Genomic DNA, 24,289 nt, shown 5'->3' with positions numbered 1-24,289 from the left:
GAGACAGGTGGATCACTTGAGGTCAGGAGTTCAAGACCAGCCTGGTCAACATGGTGAAACCCCGTCTCCACTAAAAATACAAAAATTAGCCAGGCGTGGTGGTATGTGCCTGTAATCCCAGCTACTTGGGAGGCTGAGGCAGGAGAATCTCTTGAACCCAGGAGGCGGAGGTTGCAGTGAGCCAAGATCATGCCACTGCACTCCAGCCTGGGTGACAGAAGGAGACTCCATCTCAAAAAAAAAAAAAGTTATGGAACTAAAGCAAAGAAGCCAGTGTCCACAGGCAGCATAAACAGTAACAAAAAAAGACCCATGATACACTATCATAACCTGGTTGCTTCCTGCCTAAACAGCCAAATCAGGCTAGTTTAAAACGCTCTCACACAAAAATCATAATTCCTATCAGTTTCTCATTTCAGCACTGCAATGAATAATAATTTTGGTTTCTGTGGGTAAGGAAGGGGAGGAAAAAAAAAAGAGTGATTTTTCTGATTTATTCCCAAAATTCAGAAGGTTAAAAAAAATATGTTCCCAGTACCTCAATATGGAGAAAGCCTGGCCTGCTTTTAACACTTTTGGCAGTACTTGAGGACACGTTTTTGGCTATTAGCCTGCCAAGCTGTTTAAGCTTATAGAAGGCCCACAAAGGGAACTTGTATGATTAAGTTAGTTAAACACAAACATCTTCTCTGTATATTTTATTCCCTCCCTTCACATTCATGAAACATAAAAGGCTAAAGCAATTCAGAACTAGGTGAGGGGGGCAAGTTATTTATCACTTCAGCTCCTTTCTCAAGGCTTGTGTAAGTAAGAACTGGGGCAACTCAATGAAATTATTCATATGATCCTTGCAGTGAACAAAGCTTAGCATCAGAAAGCAGTTCAAAATTCCTATGAAGCATATGTATTCTCTTACAAGAAACATCTGTGATTCTCTAATGCACTTCAGACCTAACTTTATCTCTTTCTAAAAATTATGTAACATGCATATACTTCAAGCACTGAACATACATATTAATTTCATAGTCACAGAAGAATGTAAAATGTAATCTCTTTTTGACATACATTATAACACGTATTTCAATATTAGAGCACTAAGCAGTCTTCTTATGTAAAATCTAACATCCTCTAAATGATTTGAAAGAGATATTTCAAAGCAAAACAACATACCACACTACATAGCACAAGCTTGTCCAGCCCACGGACCGTGGGCCACATGCAACCCAGGATGGCTTTGAATGTGGCCCAACACAAATTTGTAAACTTTCTTAAAACATTATGAGATTTGTGTGTGTGTGTGATTTCTTTTTTTTATTTAGCTCACCAGCCATCGTTAGTGTTAGTATGTTTCATGTGTGGCCCAAGACAATTCTTCTTCCAATGTGGCCCAGGGAAGCCAAAAGGTTGGACACCCCTGAATTCTAGCCCCTTTTCAGATCCCAAATTAGGAACTTAGATTATTCATGCATGTAAATAGGATAGCTGGAAGTATCAATTGTAGTTAACAAGTTATGTGTTTCTTCCGAAAATTGCCGTATTTGCTTATCAGTGAAATAAAAGAAACCAAAGAATTACAAATGCCCTTGGTGAAACTATACATGGCTTAAAGCAGTTTACTATTATTAGATTGAAACATGTGTGTGTGTGTGTGTGTACACAGAAGGCAGCATTTTAACTGGGGCAGAGGAGCTGGCCAATATAGAAAAAGGTTTTAATAGACTTTCTATTTCAACCATAGTTACTGTGGGTTTTGTCTCTATAGCAATGGGCCTGGGTAAGGTGGATGTGTCTGGCAAGCTAGGGTGTTCAGCTGGTAAAATAACATAAACCTCATTTTACCTCTAGTTGAGCAAATTTCCTCCAAGAAGGTTTGCTTAATTGAAAGACAATTTCCAAGGATAAAGGGGATTTAAGGGAAAACTCTAAGCATCTTTTGGTGGGCTATTCTTCGCAGTACAGTACTATGCTAAGTTTAACCTCACACCTTCTCCTATATTTCATCAAAGGCCTCCAATAGCATTAGTTACTGGTAGTACTTTGGATTTAGGCAGTCACCTAACCTCCAGGATCTCAATCATCCCTAGCAGCATAGGCTAATTTCAGCTGTCTCTACAGGGGCTACATGAAACATGGCATTTACAAATTTGGGTTATACAGTAATATTTATTACATGATGGAAGATTTCCAAAGATGCCAGAAGAGATGTTGGTATTTATGCAAGTCAACTACTGTTCAACCCAAAGAAGCACTATATTCTATAGGATGTTTCTGCCAGGATTGAAACAGCCTATGTGAAAACACCTTAACTAGGACCATCTTAGCACCTCACCTCTTGGATACCCTCTAGCTCTAGGTGTTATGTTTCAGGTGGGCCAAAATTGTCCTGGAAACAGAACTCCCCAGTTCTATTACCTGTCCATTTACTCCAAGTCCTGAGAGTGTATATTTTCTTATTTTCAGATCTAATAAGTCAAATATATCTAGTAGCTATTAAAAGATTTAAACCACCAGTTTTAAAAGGTTTCTAAAAAGGGTTCGGTGTTCAGAGATTTCAAGCCCACAGAGGAGGCAGATTTGGAGAGTTTACTTCCAATAAAATCGTGAAATTATGTGCTGATTCCCCTCTATCCCCCATTTTAAGAATATTCTTATTGAGATCTCTCTACCTTTTTAATGTTCTTTTATAACACCTCTTCATAGAGCCACAAAAAGAAAAACAGAGGAATCTGGGGAAAAAAAAGTGTACCAAATGATCTCCAATAACCTAAAAAGATAATTATATTGCTATGTCCCTAAAGAGGGAGACAGGCAAACTTGAAAACATTAGCTACTTACAATATGTTCTAAGATAACCTTTTCCCCTTTACTTCTTTGGGGTAATCCAAACTGCTATAAATGTTTCTTTAAAATTCCTTTATTAAAAAGTTTGTTGTGCTTGCTCAAAGAAAATGGCTATCCTAGAAAACTAGGGCCAATATTATAGCACATTAAGTGGTGGCTACTTTATATTAGACTTCTTTTTTTTTAAAGGCAACAAAAATGGGGGGAAAGGTGGTTATAAAAAACATCACAGGAAACCAAATAGCCTTTATTTAAATTAAAAGCAATCACAGCCTGATTCTTGGAACACACTTCGAAATGCTTTTTGGCATGCAGCTGCTACATGCCGCCAATATTGTGTGTAATTGGAAACATTTCAAACAGAATTGTTACCAAAGTCAAAGACCATAATTGCAAGCCCGGGGATCTCTGCCTCAGATAAAAGAAGGGCAGCTGAGCAAGAGTGCTCGGCATGGAGGAGTCTACTTACGGGTCTGCATCTCACAGCAATATTTTCATTGCATTATTGACAGATCTTTCTTCCGGAGACCCAATGAGAAAAGGACATAGAGAGAAGCACACGCAAAGCAGAAGCTGGTGGGCGCTATAAATCAGCAGCTGGGACAAAACTCTTAGAAAGGAGTCCATGACTTCAGTACCAGAACAACTGAAATAACACAGCCCTAACTTTTTTTTTTTTTTCCTGAAGTGTAATCCACTAGAAATGAAAGGCATCTCTCCCAAGAGTTTACCCCAAATCTACCAGTGAGAAAAATGCAACTGCTGTTGAATTGGTCAGTTGACTTTTAGGCTCACTTAGGACCAAACTTAGGGGAGAAGAAAGTTAAGTAAAGGCAAATGATAGCTGCTTGCTAGTTTGCAGCTTACATTTTAAAATGTTTACATTGGCTTCTGCCTGGCTGACATTTTTACTTTTATTTTATATGTAAAATCTCTCTTTATAGGAGAATGAAGCTGGAAAGGTCTAATCGGTTCAGGCTGGGCAATCATTCTTGTTCCTGGAGAGGTCCCTTCAAAAATAACCAAAATGCATTTAGAGTTTAGTCTAAACAAGTGCATAAAACAGAGACACAGGAAGAATTATTACATTCTGAGAGGTTTGATCACCCTCCCCACCCCCCACAACTGGAAATAGTCAATGCCAGTGGACCAGTGGCTCAGGAATGGTTCTTGGAAAAATTGTGTCATTCTGGCATACAGAAAAGTGATCTGATTATTCTATCATATCTCTGTGCCAGAAGTGTCATGACATCAGCGTGCTCCAACCTGTAAAGCCTGTCTGGTTCGCCATCCCTGCTTCAGGAGAGAGGGGAAGCGGGGGGAAATAGCAGCTTACTCAGATTCCCCACACAATTTTAGGCCAGGCTTTTTTCACTGCTCCAAAATGTTCATTCATCAACACGTAGGTAATTAACCTCCACTTCAGTTCAGCATGACCATAAACAAGGGGATGTGATTACCAGTTACTGGGGCAGATGAGGCGCTACATTTCTGTGTGTCCAGAGATGGGGAAGTCAGAGGCTTGGGGCTGCTCCAGATTCCTCAATGCCATCTTGGTCCTTGGAACGTGTCGTGGAGCGCTGGCTCCATAGGCTGCATGAGGTTTCGAGGAACTGCAACAATGCAGGACTTAGTGCCCAGATTACTGTACTTCCCTCTCTCAACTTGCTTGCTCACACCAACCTTCTAAAGATATTATTGTGCAATCCAATAATCCTTTCTTCTGTGACCAGAAGAAAAAGAAGTAATGGTCCCTTAAAACACCAATCGACCAACCAAGCAACCCAGAAACACAATCCTTTCACTTTCCTAACTCCTTCTCTTTATTGTGGAATAATCATACATAGATTTAGGCAATCTTAATATTCTCTCACTAATAAGGGTTAAACAGTTGGTATTATTTTACATAACATGGAGATGAAAGAGACAGCTATTTTTTCCAAGGGGGAAGAGTCTATCCTAGTCAAATGATACTTTTAACATTTCTATTCACAGATGAGAATCACTTTGATTTTTTAAAATTACCTTTTTTTTTTTTTTTTCCCCAGAGATGGGGTCTAACAATGTTGGCTGGGCTGAACTTGAACTCCTGGGCTCAAGCGATCCTCCCCAGTAGCTGGGGCTATAGAGCCAAGCACCACTACATGTAGCTTTCCTGTCTTTCTTTAAAAGGAAAAATTTGCTCTTTATAAACTATTTTAACCAGGAAATTAACTGCAGTAAGTAGAATACAAGTAATGATAATCTTTACTGAAAATTGTTTCCCATGATATTAGAGAGCCCAAAATATAGGTATAGGCCATTAAGAGAGTTACTTAATTACTGGAAAATACTTTGTAAAGATTCTTGTTCCATTTCATGAGTATTATAGACAATCACTCATAATACTTAATTCTTTGTATTTTGCTTTCAAGTAATTATAAGAGATTTTAGAGAAATTATGATGCAACTTTTAAAACTTATAATTCAGCTTACTTTTTAAAAGCCTTAATCAAAGAAACTGCAAAATTTAACTTTTTTGGTCTTTTCAGAATTATCAAAGGAGAGAATATTAGGAACAACTAGACTTACCTACATCTGACTCTAAAGTTAAGAGTTCAGCTATTAACCCTATAGGAGATCTTTATTTCTCCCTAGCTAATATTAGATTTTATCTAGAGGACTCAAGCTGACTGATTACACCACCACCCACCATGGACAAATAGTGCTTCCATGGACTTTGATTATAAAAACATAATAAGCTTTTTAAGCTTCAATGGTGTTACTGGCAGAACTGATTGAATCTGTCACTTTAGTAAAATATATCATTTTTCTTTTTAAAACCTATGAACCAACAGGCTCACTCAGTGATAACTTGCCAATTAGTACCAAATTAAAGATGGAAAAATTAATTTACTAAGCCCATTCAGTTGCATCAATATGTCTATCTCTATAAACTATCCAGTTTTTCCTTCCTTTTTCCCTCCCTCTCTCCATCCCTCCCTCTTTTCCTTCCTTCTTTCCTTTTGAGGCTTATTTATAAGAATGAATCATACTACATTAGCCATGACTTATTAAACTTGGAGATTTTCAAGTTCATCAGCAAGTGTGCAAACCCTTAACTGTGGGTAACATCCATTTATTTGTAGCGCCTTTCGGTTTTAATATGTAGAGCACATGCATTGTTAACCTCTAAATCCTTTGTATAAACATTTCTGGAAGAGCTTGTAAAATATCTCCTTCTGTGTTTCCTGACTCACCAGTTGATGGCATTTAGAAACCCTCTGGTACCAGCAGGTGCTGTATTTTGCTTTCTTCAGGCTCCAGCTGGGCTACAATGACAGATTCCTGTCCCAGGCCAAGCCTAGCCAGCAAGGCTAGGACCACATTGGAGGCAAACTGAACCAGGCTCCACCAGACAGCAAGATGAATGGCTGCTGTTTAAGTTTAAAATCCCCTGGTGGGAGTAAATGTTGTTCCAGAGAAAAGCCTTGACAAATATTGCGTCATCCTTGCAGAACTGTCTTGATTAAAGCAGAATCTTTGGATTAAGTTGATGCTCAATTCAAAATGTATCTATCTTGCTGTCATAGGATTTTTTGTTTTGTTTTTTTTTCCTTTCTAGAGTCTGAAAACAGACATAATGTTGGGGACGGTCAAACAAGGCTGCCGGCTCCCAAGGGGCTAGAGTCCACTCCTGATAATAGAAGGCGGCTGAACACTGACACTTCACTGAGGATAATGGAGACAGCAAAGGCTTAGTGGGAAAGGGCCAGTTGTCACCTAAGTGACAGGCAACAGCTGAGCTCACACATCTGGAGCCGGACTACGGCAAACATTAACAACCCTCACCAGTCTACACCTTGGGCCTGTCTGAAAAGACAGATGGAAGTTCCCTCTACTCCAAAAGTACATTAAAAAATGTCTGATGGTGAACCACATCAATTATATAACATCAACTGCAGGCACAGCCTTCCGAAGTACTGATTAAGACGAGGCAGTAGACAACACTGTATGCATGAACAGATACAAGATACCATTTCATTGATTTGTCATTCATAAAACTTATCCTAAAAGACACATATACATGCATCCATTTGATAGCACAAATGCATGTTAACTCTGCAGGAGAGGCAGATTTTTACATGTTTTTTTGGTTGTAGTTGTTGGTGCTTTTTTTTTTTTTCCTTTAGGCTGGTTCCCGTGGTGTGTTTGCCTTGTTCATGGCCTCAGTTCTGCCGCTGATACCCTTTTAAAAATCAGCAACCAAACGCGTTCGGCTTGTGATCCTGAACCCTCCTTAGGCAAGCTGGAACTAAGCGTGATGCAGCCGTCCTCCCTCTCTCCCAACCCCCAACCTCGTTCTTCAGCCTCCTGAAGACAATCTGTGAACAATTTTCCCAAAGTCCCAAGAATAACACAGCACTGCCAATAGTCACTGGCGATGCCGTTTGTTTTTCTTAGAGGGTAATGAAAACTTAACAGCTTTCTGCTGCATCCTGAGTCCCGCTCCTAATAATTATTAACATGCCTAGTTTCTTCAACTTTTTCTACCTCAAGAGAGGAAGACGCTCCCATTTTTTTCCCTATATCTGTGCTACATTCAGAAAACACCATCGCGGGGCAGGGGGTTGGGGAGAGTGGTGGGAGTTGATTCGCCCCTGCCAAAAAGCCACCAGCCCCTTTCCCCAGCGCTAGAGGAGAGAATCGGTACCCTCCCTCCGGACGCCAGTAGGTGACAGGCGATCCTAAGCGGCGGGAACACGCCAACGCACCCTCACCTCCCGGCGCCCCGCATCGCCTCGACCCTCGGGCTACAGAACCTGTTTCCACGCCGGAGAAAACCAAGGGAAGAGTTGGTTGTGATGCAGCAAACAGGAGCCATGCGGGGAGCCTCTGCGGAGCCCTGGCGATGCTGCAGCCAATATCTGCTTTCCCTGTCTACATAGCCCAACAAACCGATTATGACCTTCTCCCTGATCTTCTGCGACACCGACCCAGTCTGGGTGTCACAGACTCCGGCGGTGCCAGCGAACGTGCCCGGCCCTGCCCCTGCGGCGCTCGCCCCCCACCACCGCGCCGCAGCCCCCTCTGCGGAATCCGCCGGGATCCAGGCTGCCACTCACCTCGCGCGAGGGAGACGCAACTCGGCTGCACTGTCCTCGGCGCCGCTGCGGGGCTGCTGGGCGGCGGGGCTGCGGGGCTGCGGGGCTGAGGAGCTGCGGTCCGCGGCGTCAGGGGTGGGCGAGGGTGAGCAGCCCACGAACCATCCAGAGCCCAGAAAGTCTCCGTGCCGACCGCGGCGCGTCTCGGGGAAGTCAGCGCAGGCTGCGCGAGGCTGGCATGTTCCGGGCGCGCTGTCGGGCGGCGGCGGCCGCGGGAGACGGCGCTGGCAGCTGGGCTGCAGGCGGAGTGCGCTTGGGCTCCGGAGCCGCGCGCCACGGCGCCGCCGCGCACCCCGCCCTCGGCCGCGGGGCCCGGCGCGAGCGAAAACGCGGAGCGCGGACGCCGCCGCGGGATCGAGGCCGCTGGGCGCGCGCCCACGCGTACCCCGGCTCGGCCCTGAAAGCGAGGTCGGGCCCGGCTCCGGCCGCGCCCTGGGGCAGGGCTGCGAGCAGGCCTGGGACCGGCTCCACGCGCAGCCAGTGGGGCAGAGCAGCAGGCGGATTATGCGCAGGGAGAAAGAAGTTCACCAACCGCGGTCCAGAGTCGCAAGTGCGGGTCGCTCGGAGCCTCTGCCCCGCCCCCGATTATAAGCCTTTTTTTTTTTTTTTTTTTTTTTTTAACCAACAATCCCGATGGACTGAAACACAGGAAGAGTGAAGGGACGGGGTGGGGGGTGGGGGAGAGACAAACCCAATTTCCTCTGATCAAACGATTTGGATAGGGGTACCTATTTGAGTTCCTTCTCCTTCGGGGGGTGTGTGAAGGGGGCAGTTAATTAAACACTTAGATTCCTTCCGGCGCGCCTTGCCGAGCTGGGGGACCCGTTTGGACTCGATCCTGTCTCGTGTAATCCCACAGGCTGGTCTGAGTCTCTGCCCCGGAACCGGAGGAGTGATCTTTCAGAGCAAGAAGCCAAAGTTCAGCCTCTAGTCCGTTCCCTTCCCCGCCTCGACGGCCCTGGTCGTCTCCATGAAAACTCAGTGTGGGGGATCGTGCCCGCGAAAACCTCAGCCCACCGCAATGTCCAGAGCCTGACCCAAGTGAACGTGGCGCACTTAAAAGCGGGTTCAAAGCATTGATCCGAACACGGTGACAATTTTTCACTGGCCAAACTACTCTCCACGTTTTCAGTCTGCTCAATTCCCAGAGCTGGGCTCTCAGGCGCACTCACCCACGTTGAACTGGGGCTCAGCCTGTTTGAAAGTTCTGCCCTGACATTTGTGTCACACTAAACCTTAGAACCCCCCACCCTCTCCAGTTCCGGATCGGTGGAGTCTCACCGTGTGGGTACTACTTCCCTGGACTGCAGAGGGCAGACACAGGCGGCAGCTGTTAACCCGAACTTGACAGGTGCCCCTGCAAAGCCAGGGCTTCCTTGACCTCTCCATCCTCTCCACAACGCTCTAGGATACTGTATCATCTTCCAGGAAGATGAGGATGTGTGTGGGGGGAGTGTGGAGGGAGGTGTTGACTGATGCAATTTTTATCCCTTTAAGAAAAATCAAAACTGCCAGTCTCAGAATTTCTCAGAACATCAAGTCTTTTCGATTTTCGTTGGGAATAAAGCAAAGGAATACTCAGCAAAAATGGAACCGATGAAAAGAGAATGCAAGGAAATAAAGGCAAATGGAGGAGGAAACTGTCTAAATCCAGGAAAATGTATGGCTTCAGCACTGTGCTCTATAATTCTGACTCAGATCTCCCCACGCTGTAGATACTTTCTCCTGTCTAGATGCCCAGGCAGAGTTCCTGAGCTCAGATCACTCAGGAAACAAGGCTGTTGCTTTTGAAATAATTCCACTTGCTAGCGTTTTTTTTTTTTTTTTTTTTTTTTTTTTTTTTTTTTTTGAGACGGAGTTTCGCTCTTGTCACACAGGCTGGAGTGCAGTGGCGCGATCTCCGCTCACTGCAACCTCCGCCCTGCCCCCGTGTTGAAGCGATTCTTCTTCCTCAACCTCCCGAGTAGCTGGGATTACAGGCACCTGCCACCGCGCCCAGGTAATTTTTGTATTTTTAGTAAAGACCGTTTCCCCATGTTGGCCAGGCTGGTCTCGAACTCCTGACCTCAGGTGACGAGAATCTGGGAAAGAACAAACCAGGTTTTCTTGCCCCTCAGCGTTTTATTGGAATTGGCCTTTGAAGTTGTGTCTGTTTATCTTGCTGGGGTTACAAATGCTTCTATTAAGCTATCAACTTTTAGGTTCTATCTAACCTCCAGAACTGCCAAAGAAAATTTCACTACCTCCATAGGTGAAATAAATCTTATTGCTCTACAGTGACTTCACAAAGGTTTTGTTTGTTGAGCATCTATTATGTGGAGCAGACACCCTGAGCACTGTAGATGATACATGTTCATTCCCTCTAGAGGATTACTGCCTCTTTGGACCGTGTGCTGGGCAGCATCTTTTGGATCCATTGCAAAGGTGAATACTTGGCCTTCAACCAGGACTCATAAAATTACTCCGGCCAGTGCATGTGATGGAGGTCACAACAGTCTGATTTCAAATTTCAGCCCCACCGCTTACCAAATGTAGCCTGGGGTAATGTAGTTAACCTCTCTCAGGCTTAGTTTCTCATTGGTAAGTGAGGGTAATAATATTCAGCTCAGGGAACTGTTGGGAAGATTGAATGCTGCAGAAATCACTGGAACGTTTGTATTTCATTTTATAAGGCATCTTCTCACAAGCACCCTTCTCTATAGCAGCCTCCATGCAAAATCCCACAAGTAGAAAAGAACTGTTTTTTATTTAATCTGAAAAAGCATTCTTCATTGTGAACTCTTGAGTTGCTCCTGGGTCTCTTTTTCTTTTTTCTGAGTCTGTCTTATTAATGGTGTTATTTTCTTTGTCTTTAAAAGCAACATGATGTCATACCTTTTGTAAGAAATCAATTCACTTAGAGAATGTCTACTTTTCTTTTTTGAGACACCCTTGATCTGTCACCCAGTCTGGAGTGCAGTGGTGATCACAGCTCACTTCAGCCTCAAACTCCTGGGCTCAAGCGATCCTCCCGCCACAGCCTCCCGAGTAGCTGAGACTACAGGCATGCACTACCGTACGTGGCTAAGTAACTTCTTTTTATTTTATTTATTTATTTGAGATGGAGTCTTGCTCTTCGCCCAGGCTGCCGTGAAATGGCACGATCTTGGCTCACTGCAAACTCTGACCCCCGGGTTCATGCAATTCTCCTGCCTCAGCTGCCCGAGTAGCTGGGACTACAGGTGCATGCCATCACACCCAGCTAATTTTTGTATTTTTAGTACAGACGGGGTTTCGCCATGTTGGCCAGGCTGGTCTTGAACTCCTGACCTCAGGTGATCCACCTGCCTTGGCCTCCCAAAGTGCTAGGATTACAGGCATGAGCCACTGAGCCTGGCTGCAACTTCTTTTTAAAAATAACATTTTTGTGTGTTGAATTGTGTCCTCCAAAATTTCATGTTGAAGTCCTTAACTGCAGTACCTCAGAATGCAACCTTATTTGGAGATAAGGTCTTTGCAGAGTTAATCAAGTTAACATGAGGTCACTAAGTTCAGTCCTAATCCAATATGACTTTTATCCTTATAAAAAGGGGAAACTTGGGCAGGCATAGTGACTCATGCCTATACTCCCAGCACTTTGGGAGGCTGAGGTGGGAGAGTCACTTAAGCCCAGGAGTTTGAGATGAGCCTGGGCAACAGGCAACACAGGGAGATCTTGTCTCTCCAAAAAAAAAAAAAAAAAAAAAAAGAAAAGAAAAGAAATCGCCAGGTGTGGTGGCATGGGCAAGCACCTATGTTCCCAGCTACTGGAAGGCTGAGGCAGGACAATCACTTGAGCCCAGGACATCGAGGCTGTGGTGAGCCATTATGGTGCCCCTGCACTCTAGCCTGGGCAATACAGCAAGACCGTGTCTCAAAAAGAGGTGGGGAGCAGAATTTGGAGACAGACATGCACACAGGGAGAATACCACATAGAGGTGAAGGCGGAGATCAGGGTGATGCTTCTGCAAGCCAAGGAACATCATTGATTGCCAGCAAATTACCAGAAGCCAGGAGAGAGGCATGGAACAGATTCTTCCTCACAGCTCTCAGAAGGAACCAACCCTGCCCACACCTTGATCTCAGACTTTCCACCTGCACAACTGTAAGACAATAAATCTCAGTTGTTTCAGCCTCCCAGTTTGTGGTACTTTATTATGGCAGCCCCAGCAAACTAGTACAATACCCAACCATGTCATGCTCTGAATGTGTCCTGGCTCACTAAAGAGGATTTTCATATTTAGATGAAGAATTCATGACAGTGTGGGCCACAAGCTTGAGAATTAAGCAACAATCGGACAGTGTTGGCAGTCTTTGTTTGATTCCCAGGTCTGTTTGATTCCTAGGATTTGCTTGGCATCTGCTCCCTGTGTCTCTTGTTCATCCACATCTGGGACTCCTTTCTTTGACCTGCAGACCCAGTCCCAACCAGTGTTTGCAGGGTGAATCAGTGTTGACCCTATAATGATCTGCAAGGGCCTGGCTGTCAGGCGTGCTCCCGGGCTGCAAATCCTACTTACGCTCTTCAGGGCTTTCAGGATAGAGTGCACACTCCTTGGATTAGTTCTAAAGGTCTTTTATATTTGCACTGTGCCTATCTCTCTGGCTTATTTTTTTTTACTACTCTCCGCCCTTGTTTGCTCTAACCATATTAAACTATTTACAGTTCTTCAAAAGCATCAGGCTGTTTTATGACTCTGTGCTTTGAAAATACCTAGAATGTTACCCACTGAAAATTGCCCTCTTTATTAGCTAACTCCCGCTTATCCTTTACCATTCGACTCAAACATCACCTTCTTGGTAGTCCATTGATGTGCATTATTTATTGTTTTGTCTGCCAAGCTTGTTTCTCCTTCTTTGTAATGCCCCCGATTTCCCTTGAGGAACCACCATCTCCCACTGTCAGTGCACATGGATTAGTTGGAGACTCATCCCTGGTTTTGGTGTTAGGATCAGGTGACCCAGATCTGGAAAATTAGAGCACTGGATCCCCTGACCAAAAGATTAGTTCAGGGATGGGCATGTGACCCAGGTCAAGTATTGGGATTTGTGCGTGAGCTTTTAGTGATGCCATAACAACAACTTCAACAAGTATTTATTGATCACTTATATACCAGCCACCGCCTTGCTGGGAATTCAACAGTAAACCAAATATCCAAAGTCTCTATCCTTATGGATTTTTTATTCATAGACAGGAGATATTCTCTTGTTCTTCTGTCTTTTAAACATACATTTTGGAATGCAAAGGTCTAGATTCCAGAAACTATTTTGTCACCACAGGAAGCCTGAGCATTAAGCAAGCATGAAGGAGGATAGAAGGGAGAGATGGTGAGAGAACAGGATCTGATGGCATGATTTGAGCTCCTGGATCAAACTCTACCTGAAAATGAACTACCACTAAACTTTTCAGTTAATTTAATATTTTGTTGTCATTTAAGCCAGTTTGGGGTTTAAGTGACTTACAAATTAAGGAGTACCGTTTGGTACACCCTTCCACCATTTAGAGGCTACTTTTCTCTGTTGAACTTTATACTCCTCTATCATTTTGTTTATTCGATTAGTTATTCCTTTATTCTGGAAAAGATTTATGTCCACTTACTGTTATGTACCCATAACACATAGCAAGTTAGCATAACTTGAAAGTAGATATGAAAGATGAGAAAAAGAAATGAGACAAGTTCATAAAATTCATCCCATAAAGAGTGAGACACGATTTAGTTTTCAGATTTCTAGCAGCCAATGTGACAATGGTTATATAATTCCTACACAATGGAAAAGGTATCTAAATTAAAACAATCCTGTTCTTAGGAGAAGTATGACTATTAGTAAATTGAAGAGCAGAAAGAATCACCCACACCCCAGGTCCACGTGAAGAAGGCTCTAGAGAAATGATGAACAACATCCTCACAGAGCACTCACAACGTGTTTCTTGGGGATGTTTCTCAGAGCACCCATGAATTCAATGAAATTTATTTTTTAGAAGAGCAATTTAATTACTTCATTTTGTCTGGTCATGGTGGCTCACGCCTGTGATTCCAGCACTTTGGGAGGCTGAGAAGGGTGGATCACCTGAGGTCAGGAGTTCGAGACCAGCCTGGCCAACGTGGTGAAACCCCGCCTCTACTAAAAATACAAAAATTAGCCAGGCATGGTGGTGAGTGTCTGTAATCCCAGCTACTTGGGAGGCTGAGGAAAGAGAAATGCTTGAGCCTGTGATGTGGAGGTTGCAGTGAGCTGAGACTGCACCACTGCACTCCAGCCTGGGAGACAGAGAGAGATGCCATCTCAACAACAACAACAACAACAACAAAAATCACTTCATTTTGTAACAGGCACTTAACAGAATATATGACAGTTATAATAAAGTGAGTAGTCCAAAGTATTCTGGTATTGCATAGTTGGAGGGAATGGAGGTAGAGTGAGGGAAGACTTCTTGGAAGAAGAGGCATCTAGAAGATGAACTAACTGAGGGTAAGATGTGTGCATGTAGGTGTGTGTGCTCACGTGTCTAAGCATTTTGGGCAGAGGGAACATCATGTGTAAAGGTGAGGAGGTAAATGCAAATAGGCTGAATCTAAGGACATGAAATATGTCCAGACTGGCTGCAGTGTGGGGCACAAAAGGAGAGCAGTGAGGTGGAGGCTTGGATGAACCTGCAGAGGAGGGCAGAGGCTGAGGCATGTAGGAGCTTAAAAGCAGGGACAAGTTTTGTGGGAGAAGATAAGGAGTTCCGTTTTGGATGATCAGAGAAAGTAATCTGCAAAACTGGCTAAAAGAAGAAGCCAAAGAGATAGGAAGGAGATAGTGAGAAAGTGTTGAATGAATACCAAAGACGAGGGCATTTCAGGAAGAGAGCAGTACCTACCCTCAGCTAAGTTTTAAGCTCCCCAGAGCAAACTGTGCTTCATGCAGCCCTAGAGTCCCACCACTAAGAGGTTTAAAGGAGGCCCTCGAAGGGTCTGATGGGTGGGCTTTGGGGATCCCAGGAGGATTCAGCAGTTTATAATAGTTCTGTAAAGCAGACCAAGCTGATCTGCACTTCCTTCAGGCAATCCTCCACAAATATGCTTTCACCAGGCTTTTGGGAGTATGACCAGCAGCGATTTTGAGATTATAATCCTTGGGCAATACTCAACTATTCCGTGTTGTTCATTAAAAAATGAATTATATATTTTCACAGTCAACTGAGCTGAATTGATAATTTCATATAAAAGCAGAGTTTACTTAGTACATATGCAAGAATTGAAGGCCATTTCCCCTCTGCTCAAAGATGAGCGGAAGGAGGACATTGGGTCAGAGTTCATTCCTTTGTCACAGCAATCTTTATCATCTTTGATTTGCTGCCTTTTCCATTCGTTTGTCCCTTGAGGGCAGAATGCTGACTAATTCAATGTTGCGACTCCAGTGCCTGGCACAGTAACTAGAACAGAGTAGGTGCTCAGTATCCACTGAAAGATAAATAGATACTGGGACCTTAATGGAGAGCTGGTGGGGAGAAGGGAGTGAGGTGGGGGCAGGTAGGGCTGGCCAGCCCATACCCTAAGGTGATCCAGCCAAGCCTAGTGTGGTTCACAGTGTGAAGGAGATCGGGGCCATATATTTGGGCAGTAGAGTCAGCATTAGGATGGGGAGGCGGTGAGCTAGGTGAAGCAGCAATTAGGGGAGTCTAACCTCCCAGGAAGAGGAAATGTCAGGTTGTTATGGTTCAACCAATGGAGCTAAGGTTCAAGTGTGGACCACAGTGCCAGTGGCCAAATTAGGAAGCAATGTGGAATCCAATGGTGTTTACATGTGATGGAGGCACAGCTGTGGCTTGAAGGAGCTCCATAGCAGATACCCAACTTCTGGAAACAAGATTAATTTCAGACCTCTACCAGAAAAATGGAAGGGCTGAGACTGGAGAATAGATTGGTGGTTGGTTTATTTTGGTTCTCTGACTCTGGCTTTCTTGTTTATACTTCAAACCCACAATATGAAATATGATTTCACATACCTGTGAGTTTGAGAAAGAGAGAGGAAAAGGAGAAATAAATGTCCTTTTTGCTCAAAGCTACTAATCTAATTTTATTTCAGATCTTCTTGGTGCAATGTAGAGACACTCAAGACTGATTTATTTACTTCAAGAGCTTACAAAAACAAGATTGAGTGACATGCTGGCTTCTAATGTTCTTTTGGGAAATATCTTGGGTTAAATGGTGCTTTCATTTTCTATTTTTTCATATAAAAAGAACTCTGGGACTTGTAGTTGAGTGACTGAAGGAGGACTAAAATCAATCCTCTACCTCTGAAAGTTGAGATCTTAGATTTTACTATATATTCTCTCATTCCTATAAAAAGTAGCAGCTCCTGCTGCAGAATGTTACTTATTCTGCTACTTTTGACCCCAGGCCTGAAGAACTCCTATAGATAGCATGTGAAGTTCCATAAATATCTTCAAGTATGACCTACAATGACTACATTAGCTTTTCCTCTCACTAGTGCTGTTGCTGGGGCAGAAGTTCCCAGAGGTCTGAGATTAAAGAATTCCACCCCTCCTAGGCACACTCGTACCACCAACCAGAACTCCCAGCCCGAGCTCAGGATCTGTGGGGCATTAAAGTAAAACAAAACTCAAGAAAGCATAAGAAAAAACGTGACATGTTCAATAGTGGTTATGGGTTGTAAGTATCAAAAACTTTCAAATAGAGATGACTACATTTACACTCCATTTTCTTCTGGAAAAATTATTGGTTTTGCTCACCAACTCTGAAAATCCAGATATAGCAGTAGATGCTAGGAAGGAGTTAGGAGCAACTTGAACAGCTCTCATTTTTGAGCTCCTGGGAACTGGTTCCCAGGCCAGCACCCCCGCCACCAGGATGTGGCTTTCTGGTGAATGAGAGCCACCGATGGGCCTAGAAATTAGTCTTTTATGTTAGTGTGCTAACCATGTGACTAGAACACATTCTCCTCTACATTAGTGTCCTAAAGCATTAGCAAAATAATATGTCACTCATGATGCGACTGAGTGAAATGTATAAAGGAAATTGGTTTACTAAACCCATTAGGTTAAAAGGCAAATGGGAGACTAAAACAATAATCAAATGGCAATATTTTAATTTTTAGGATTAGTTATCTGACAGGAAATTTCTCTTTTAATTTAATTCCTACATTTTAAAACAATGAAGTTTAAGGAGCCTTAGAGAGAAACACACAAATCAGCACACTTAGTCCTTTTTATAGAGTTTCAGGGTTCCAACCCACTCTTGCTAAAAAGTACTATTTCAGCCACCAAAACAGAATAATTCAATATGAGAACTAAAAAAAAAAAAAAAAAAAAAAAAAAAAAAAAAAAAAGCCCATGGAGATAAGGAGCTAAAATGAAGTCAAAGAATCGGGAATAAATTTTCCCCAAATGAATGACTCAAGATGTGAGATCCCAGCCTATACTTCTGCCTGGCACTTGAACTCCTACATTTGCAAGTTGTATGAAATCTCCTCTAATCTAGAATTGGAATTTGCCTGTAAGCAGCTATAGTTTTCTTATTCTTACTGTCTGGTTAAATAGGTTAAAGCAGGCAGGCAAGTCTGTCAGCAGGGCCTGAGAGAAACAAGAATGTAGTGGGAATCAGGAGAGGTGTGTGAGTGACAGTGTTAGGGGGAAAAGGAAGAGAAAGGAGAGGTAACTCTCAAAACACAGCCAGAGGAAACGAAGCTCTTGTTACAATCATGGCAGAAAGGTCTTGATACTGTTTTTCCCCAGAACTGAGGTGGATGCGGCTGTCAGGAAGCACCCTCCATAGAGGCAAAGTTGTTGAAAACTGATCTAAGTCATATGATTTTACGTAGTGCAACTGCCCATCAATGGATTCAGGACTGGCACTTGGCAAGTTTTTTATTATTATTATGAATATTATTTTTATTAGAGTACTGAGGGTTAATAACAGAAGACTACATTTTCTTCTCACTTTTTAAATTAGAGGCTGACATTGATTTAAAATGTCTAACAGAAAGCCATGGCTTATTCCTCACTGATTTATGAGCATCAAAGGATGGGGAAGCTAGCCGCATTCTTGTCATTTCAGTGGTTCATTCTCTCCTTATTCTGAGTGAGGTTTTTAATATATTGGCTATGTGGTGTCTAAGTTTTGATCATCTCTACCGTTCACCTGGCACTTTGCACATCTGCTCACAATACTTGGCATGTTTTCAGTGTGTTTTAAAGCTCTGATTAGGTTGTTGGCCCATGGAGGGCAGGAGTCATTTCCTAGACTTTTTTTATATCCCTCACATACACCTATGCACTTGGTACTGTGTCTGCACGTAAACTAAATGTAATGAATATTGGTTGATTACTGTTATATTTTTTTAGCATGTAATTCCATATCTTGATATGCTCTTACACAAAATCATAGTTTTTAGATCTAGAAGAGCTGTGGGGGATCATTAGTCCAAGCATGTCATTTTATAGAAGCAGAAACTGAGACTTCTCAAAGAGAGAAAATGCGCTCACAGTTACATGGCACGGTGGGGATTAGAACTTGACCATCAGACTTCTGCTTTTTCCTTTTGTCCCTTCCCAGTTGGAGAAACTAGTGTTTAAGGAAAGTTCAAGAGACTAGGGAATGAGTGGTAAAATGGATTAGCAGCATACACCATGAGCTGGTAAGTCACCATTCTCAGTTTTGTGTATAGTAAGGATTATGTAAGCATGGCCTAAGTCATTCTGTATGTCACTCAATACTAAAGGGTAATCAGGCAGGCTTCTCTGCCTTTGTGCAGGGCAAAGAGAATGTTCCACAGGCACGTGCCTAAATATGAATAAGAGAATAAGGCAGCAAAGAGTGTGCCTACCTGCTTTCTTCCTCAAGGACTGGGCTCCATGGTTTCTGTAAAGGCTCTTTTTAGGCAGTTATTTCTGGGCCACTAGCCAAGGTGAAAACATTCTTTTCCCTGACCACAATCCAAAAGGGAACATGCGAGAGATTTTATTCTGTTTGCATCTCAACTGAGGGTCTTCCTTCCTCCTCCTTGCTCTTCCTTCTGAGAACATTTATTGATCACCTACTGTATGCTGAGCACAATGCTAGGTAGACAATGGGGAGACAATTGCAAGAAAGATAGCAGTGCTGTTCTTGAGCTTACAGTTTTATTAGGGAGACAAATATTCCAGGAATGATGAATGGCGAGATACGTGCTGAAAGAGGTATCTCCAAAGTGTCAATGGGAGCACAAAGGAAGGGGGTAACTAATGACATCTGTGAGGCCAGGCAAGCCTTTTGGAGGAAGTGACATTGAGTCTTTATGAACGAATTATTGTGGGAGGGATCGTTTTGATGGAAAAAGTGGTCCTGGTTGGAGGGGCAGCATGTGCACGCTCATGAAAACATGAGGTGAAATGGTGTGTTTAGGAACCCAGAAGTAGTTTGATGGGGTAGAGAGTAGGGGAAAGCACAGATTTAAAGAACGCTGGATGCTGTGCTAAGGAGTTTATATTTTAGCTTTCGGAGATGGGGAGGAAGGAGCCAACAGAGCAGAAAGTGACTATACTAATGTCCTTTTTTCAAAGTAACACGAGGTACTGAATATAAATAGCACTGCTAAAGAAAAAAATATATCTGAGCTCATTTCTTTTTCCTATAAAGATAAAAATTACTTCTTGGAGATCCTTTTGCAATTGTTAGGCTTTCCCAAGTGGTATGCAACGGTATTTTTAGAAATCAAATCATGTTTCTGATTGATTTGAAATGTATTTTTAATGTTAATGGAAAGGGTGATGGACTGGGAATTATGGAGACCTGGGTTCTAGGTCCTGGGCCACCATTAACAGGGCATAGTAACAGTAGCATATTCCTCATTCACCATGTGAGGGGATGGGAACAGGAACTTTCAGCACTAAAGTTTAGTGTGTGACCCTGTGTATGTGTATGGTGCGTGTTTGTGTGTGTGCATTTGTGTGTTTATATCTAGCCTAATTCAAAAACAAAATGAGGCAGTTTCTAATGAAAGGTACTGATAGAGGCCAGGTGTGGTGGCTCACGCCTGTAATCCCAGCAGTTTGGGAGGCCAAGGTGGGAGGATCACTTGAGGTCAGGAGTTTGAGACCGGCCTGGGCAACATAGCAATACTCTGACTATACTCCAGTCTGGATAACAGAGTGAGACCCTGTCTCTATGTTTTTTTAATAAAGGCATTCATACATTCAGAGTCAAAGCCTGAAACCTAGATTCAAAGACAAAAGTCAAGTAGTAAAGAGTGCAGAGGGATAACATAGGGTTGCTAACTTTTAATTTGGCCAAATAAGGATATAATAAAAGTAAACAAAGCAAAGCCTAGTCATTCTCAACAACAAATGGGAAGGAAATAATGGCAGAATAAAGAACAGTCTTCTAAGTTGCCATTATGCCATGAAATTCTTACTTAAATTTTATTAATTTTCTGAATAGATAATATATGCATAAGTTTCAAAATTCAAGAGGTAAAATGTGTATATGGTGAAAAGTCTCCCTCTCACCTTTTCTCCTAACTACCCAGTCTTTCTCCCCAGGCACTGTACTTTCTAGATGCCAAGATAAGGTAGGAAATATGACTAGTTGCAAAGCCCTCAAAGATCAAGGTTCATCACAAAAGAAAGGCTTTAAATTTCTTTTTTCAAAAAAATTCTTAAAAGGGAGAATTTAAGCTCTTAAGAAATTTGTCAAAAGGATGCCTATACAAAGGATCTGGAGTAAAATAACGAAGAATAAACTCAGGAGTTGCTACAGACAATGTGGGGGATTTTTTCATTTCTGAGCTCTTCATCTCTTAAAGAATTTAAATAAATACTTAATTGAATTCCCCAAATTCTACCCCATTAAGAAATGCAGAGGACAGACTTTGACCTGGAGTATTTTGAGGAAAGAGATTACCCAAATTCCTATTTACTTCTTCTCTAGAGAAGTCTTAATTTAACTCCTGAATCATGTTTGATTTTGAATACACAAAAGTCACAGCCTGACTTTTGTTCCAGGATAATTCAGCTCAGAAATGAAGTCCTATATAACTGAGTGGGGGAAATCTTTTAAATAAAATTGTTTAGTGTTATCCATTTATATGTGACAGTGTATCTGACAAAGGAGTTGTGTTTGACATAATTACTATTTAGATGTCCTTCTAGGCTATAATTGGTCAACGGGTTCAACTGCTTTTAGAGGCCACTCCTGAAATGTGAAAGTGGTGTCGTATAATCAGTATGTAGAAAGGATCCTGATCTTCTGTTGGCCAAAGTAGGCACCTTGGATTTGGAGCTGGTACCAAACAGTTCAGGTAGCAGTTAATACCGGGGCGGCGGGGGCGGGGGGAGGGCGGTTATGGTCAACTCCCTTACGTGGCACTACCAATGATGTTACTGTTGGTCAGAAAGCGAATCCTGTGCTGGCTCTGATTCTCAGACTAGTAGGAAAATAAATGTTGTGAAGGAGCATTAAAAGCCTTGGATCAATGCACATCGCATGATGTAGCCATAAATCATGACCTGTAGAATAAAGAACTGACATCAGATCAATAATTGCCAGAAAAATTAAATTTTTCATTACTTGAAACAGAAAAGTAATGGTTGAGTGGTTAAACCTAAAACCTTCCTTCGCTTCAGGTGACTGGGAGACCCAGCTCTGTAATTTGTTGAGGAGAAAGCAGCTGGCATAGAATTTTGAGGGAATGAGATAAGTTAAACTGGGTAGATCTTATTTCTATTTTTAGTAGTCTTTGAGTCCATCAGTTAATGGAGATACAGATTTCTTCAGGGCCTGTTAATTACAGTAGAGGTTAGAGAGCCCCAGTGACAGTTCTTCCTTGGGGGTCCTCCTCTGCTTAAGACATCTCTTAGGGAGAATTTTGGAGTCTGCAAAACAAGAGGTCCTGTCCCAAAGCGGCCACAGCAGAGACAAACATTGACAGGGATGTGTGATTCACGGTTCCTCCCACTGCAGTCCTGCTGGGAGCAGCAAAGCCCAAGCCACCATGTACAGCCTAACGGACAGATGTCCCACTGAGGCCAGGAGTACCCTCCTCCCCGCTCCCTCCACCCTCTATGCATGCACACATTGTAGTTTTTTCAGAAGTACCCCCAAATTACTTTCTTGCTAATCTGCCTGTCTTTTCTTGTCTCCCTAGCAGTTCCTTCCCAGACACAGGACAGAAAAGAAGGGTGGGATTCCCCACTGGAAAGCTGTTTCCACATTTCATTGATCTGTAATTCATAGTGGCCCCAGCTCTGAAGCCCACTCTGGCCTTAACCCATCGTTCAGCCAAATACTTAATGACCTGTAAACAACACAACAGCTGTTCACAGGGGTCCATATAGTCAAAAGACCCCGAGGTGAATCTTTTGTAAGGCAAAGCATCTTTTTGTGTGTGATGCAGAATCCCTTCCTCTAACTTATCTGCTTTATAGGTTAGTGCACTCCAGGGCTCTCCAACCATAAACGTAACATTTGTAGTTAGAGTCACAGAAGAATGCTGATGAGATTTCCAGTTAAATTCAGACAAAATGGGGTCTGATTTTCTCATGGTGGCAGAGTGGCTGTTAACATGCCATCCTTCACCTCTGTTTCACGTTAAAGATCAGTGCTTTAATTGTTCTAGCTAGCAAGGAACCAGATGCCCCTCCTCTTTAACAGAGAAACACACATTTCATTTGCCCAATTTTTCTTTGACCCCAAGAGAAGGGTAAGACCCTTTGTAGGGAAAGCACTAAATTCGGAGTGAGAGGCTTGGGGAGAAGGTGCCCTATAGCAGCCAAACAGAGGGAGAGCGCAAATGCCAGGTAGAGGCTACGATTGTCCAACTCGTTCATTAAACTTCTGAGAATGCAATGTATGGTAGGAATGCTTTATCTCCATTAATAGAAGTATTATGCCACAAGGAGAAAAACATTGTATGAATAAACAAAGACAAATAGGCTGTTGTAAAAGGAGTAAAATGGAGTAACTTCCATTTCTATTGTTTCTCTTGTACTGAAAAGACATATGTTCATCATAAAAATTTTGAAAAGTATAGAAAAATACAAGAAAAAATCCAAAAATACAAAGCCCCAGCCACCCTGTACAGCCTAAGGGACAAGCATCCCGCTGAGGCCAGAAATGCCCTCCTCCCTGCTCTCTCTACCCGCTGTGCATGTCTTTTTTTCTGGGCATATATGCACTATAACAATTGATCACATTGGACAGATGAAACTTGCTTTTCACTTAACATGTAGTGAACATTTCCCATGCCATTTAATATTATTTTATAACCACAACTTTATGGCTATATGATACATTTTTAGGATATTAAAACAACTTTTAAAAATAAACATGCTGGGCTTCATACCTAGGTGATGAGTTGATAGGTACAATACACCACCATGACACACATTTACCTATGTAACAAACCTGTACATACTGTGTATGTACCCCAGAACTTAAAAAATAATCAATCAATCAATCAATCAACATTCTTTAGTAGTGATGAGCATACTTTAACTGTGTGCTCATCCATTATTTTCTTAGGATAAACTTGTAAAAAAACTTCTGTTTTCTAAAGCTGTATTTGTCTCAAGTGAAGGGGAAAAAGACTCACTAAGCCCTGTTTGCTAGTTATTAATACCAGGGGGCAGCATAGAATAGTATTTTAAAAGCCTGGGTCTGTAGCCAAACCATCCCCATTTAAACCCCACTTCTACCCTCTGGATGCTTGGTTTCCTCATCTGTATAATGAGGATAATAATGGTGCCTGTGCTCTAGGGTTGCTGGGTGATATAAATGAATTCATATAGAAACACACATCTGGGCCGGGCATGGTGGCTCACGCTTGTAATCCCAGCACTTTGGGAGGCTGAGGCGGGCGGATCACGAGGTCAGGAGATCGAGACCATCCCGGCTAACAAGGTGAAACCCCATCTCTACTAAAAATACAAAAAAATTAGCCAGGCGTGGTGGCAGGCGCCTGTAGTCTCAGCTACTCGGGAGGCTGAGGCAGGAGAATGGCGTGAACCCGGGAGGCGGAGCTTGCAGTGAGCCGAGATAGTGCCACTGCACTCCAGCCTGTGCGACACAGTGACTCCGTCTCAAAAAAAAAAAAAAAAGAAAAGAAACACACACATCTGACTCATTATGATACTGCCTCCTTTTAATTCCACCAATGGCTCAGTTAGGTGGGCACTATTATGGCTATATCTGGAAGCACATGTGCAGAAATGAGAAGTAAATTACCCAGGGTGGCCAAACTCAGATTCCATGTGTCAGCTCCAAAATTCATTCTTTCCCCCATTATACTATAATTATTAATTT

The 24,289-nt window shown here is 42.8% G+C and overlaps 1 protein-coding gene across 2 annotated transcripts in view; it reads right to left on the bottom strand.

Moving 5' to 3' along the window:
- The window catches only part of PRICKLE1 (prickle planar cell polarity protein 1), a 134,738-nt gene extending 126,458 nt beyond the window's left edge, over positions 1 to 8,280 (bottom strand). The window contains exon 1 of one of the 2 annotated variants that reach the window (XM_034936010.4): positions 7,947 to 8,280. The gene's annotated coding sequence lies outside the window, so the exon portion shown is untranslated. The remainder of the gene's footprint in view (positions 1 to 7,946) is intronic. The other variant, XM_034936011.3, reaches the window with a different exon arrangement.
- Between the last annotated feature and the right edge of the window lie 16,009 nt (positions 8,281 to 24,289).

Source organism: Pan paniscus, chromosome 10 (genome assembly GCF_029289425.2).
Source record: "Pan paniscus chromosome 10, NHGRI_mPanPan1-v2.0_pri, whole genome shotgun sequence".
NCBI classification, from domain to species: domain Eukaryota; kingdom Metazoa; phylum Chordata; class Mammalia; order Primates; family Hominidae; genus Pan; species Pan paniscus.
Note: the sequence above shows the minus strand (reverse complement) of the source record. Positions and strands in the feature narration are given on the sequence as shown.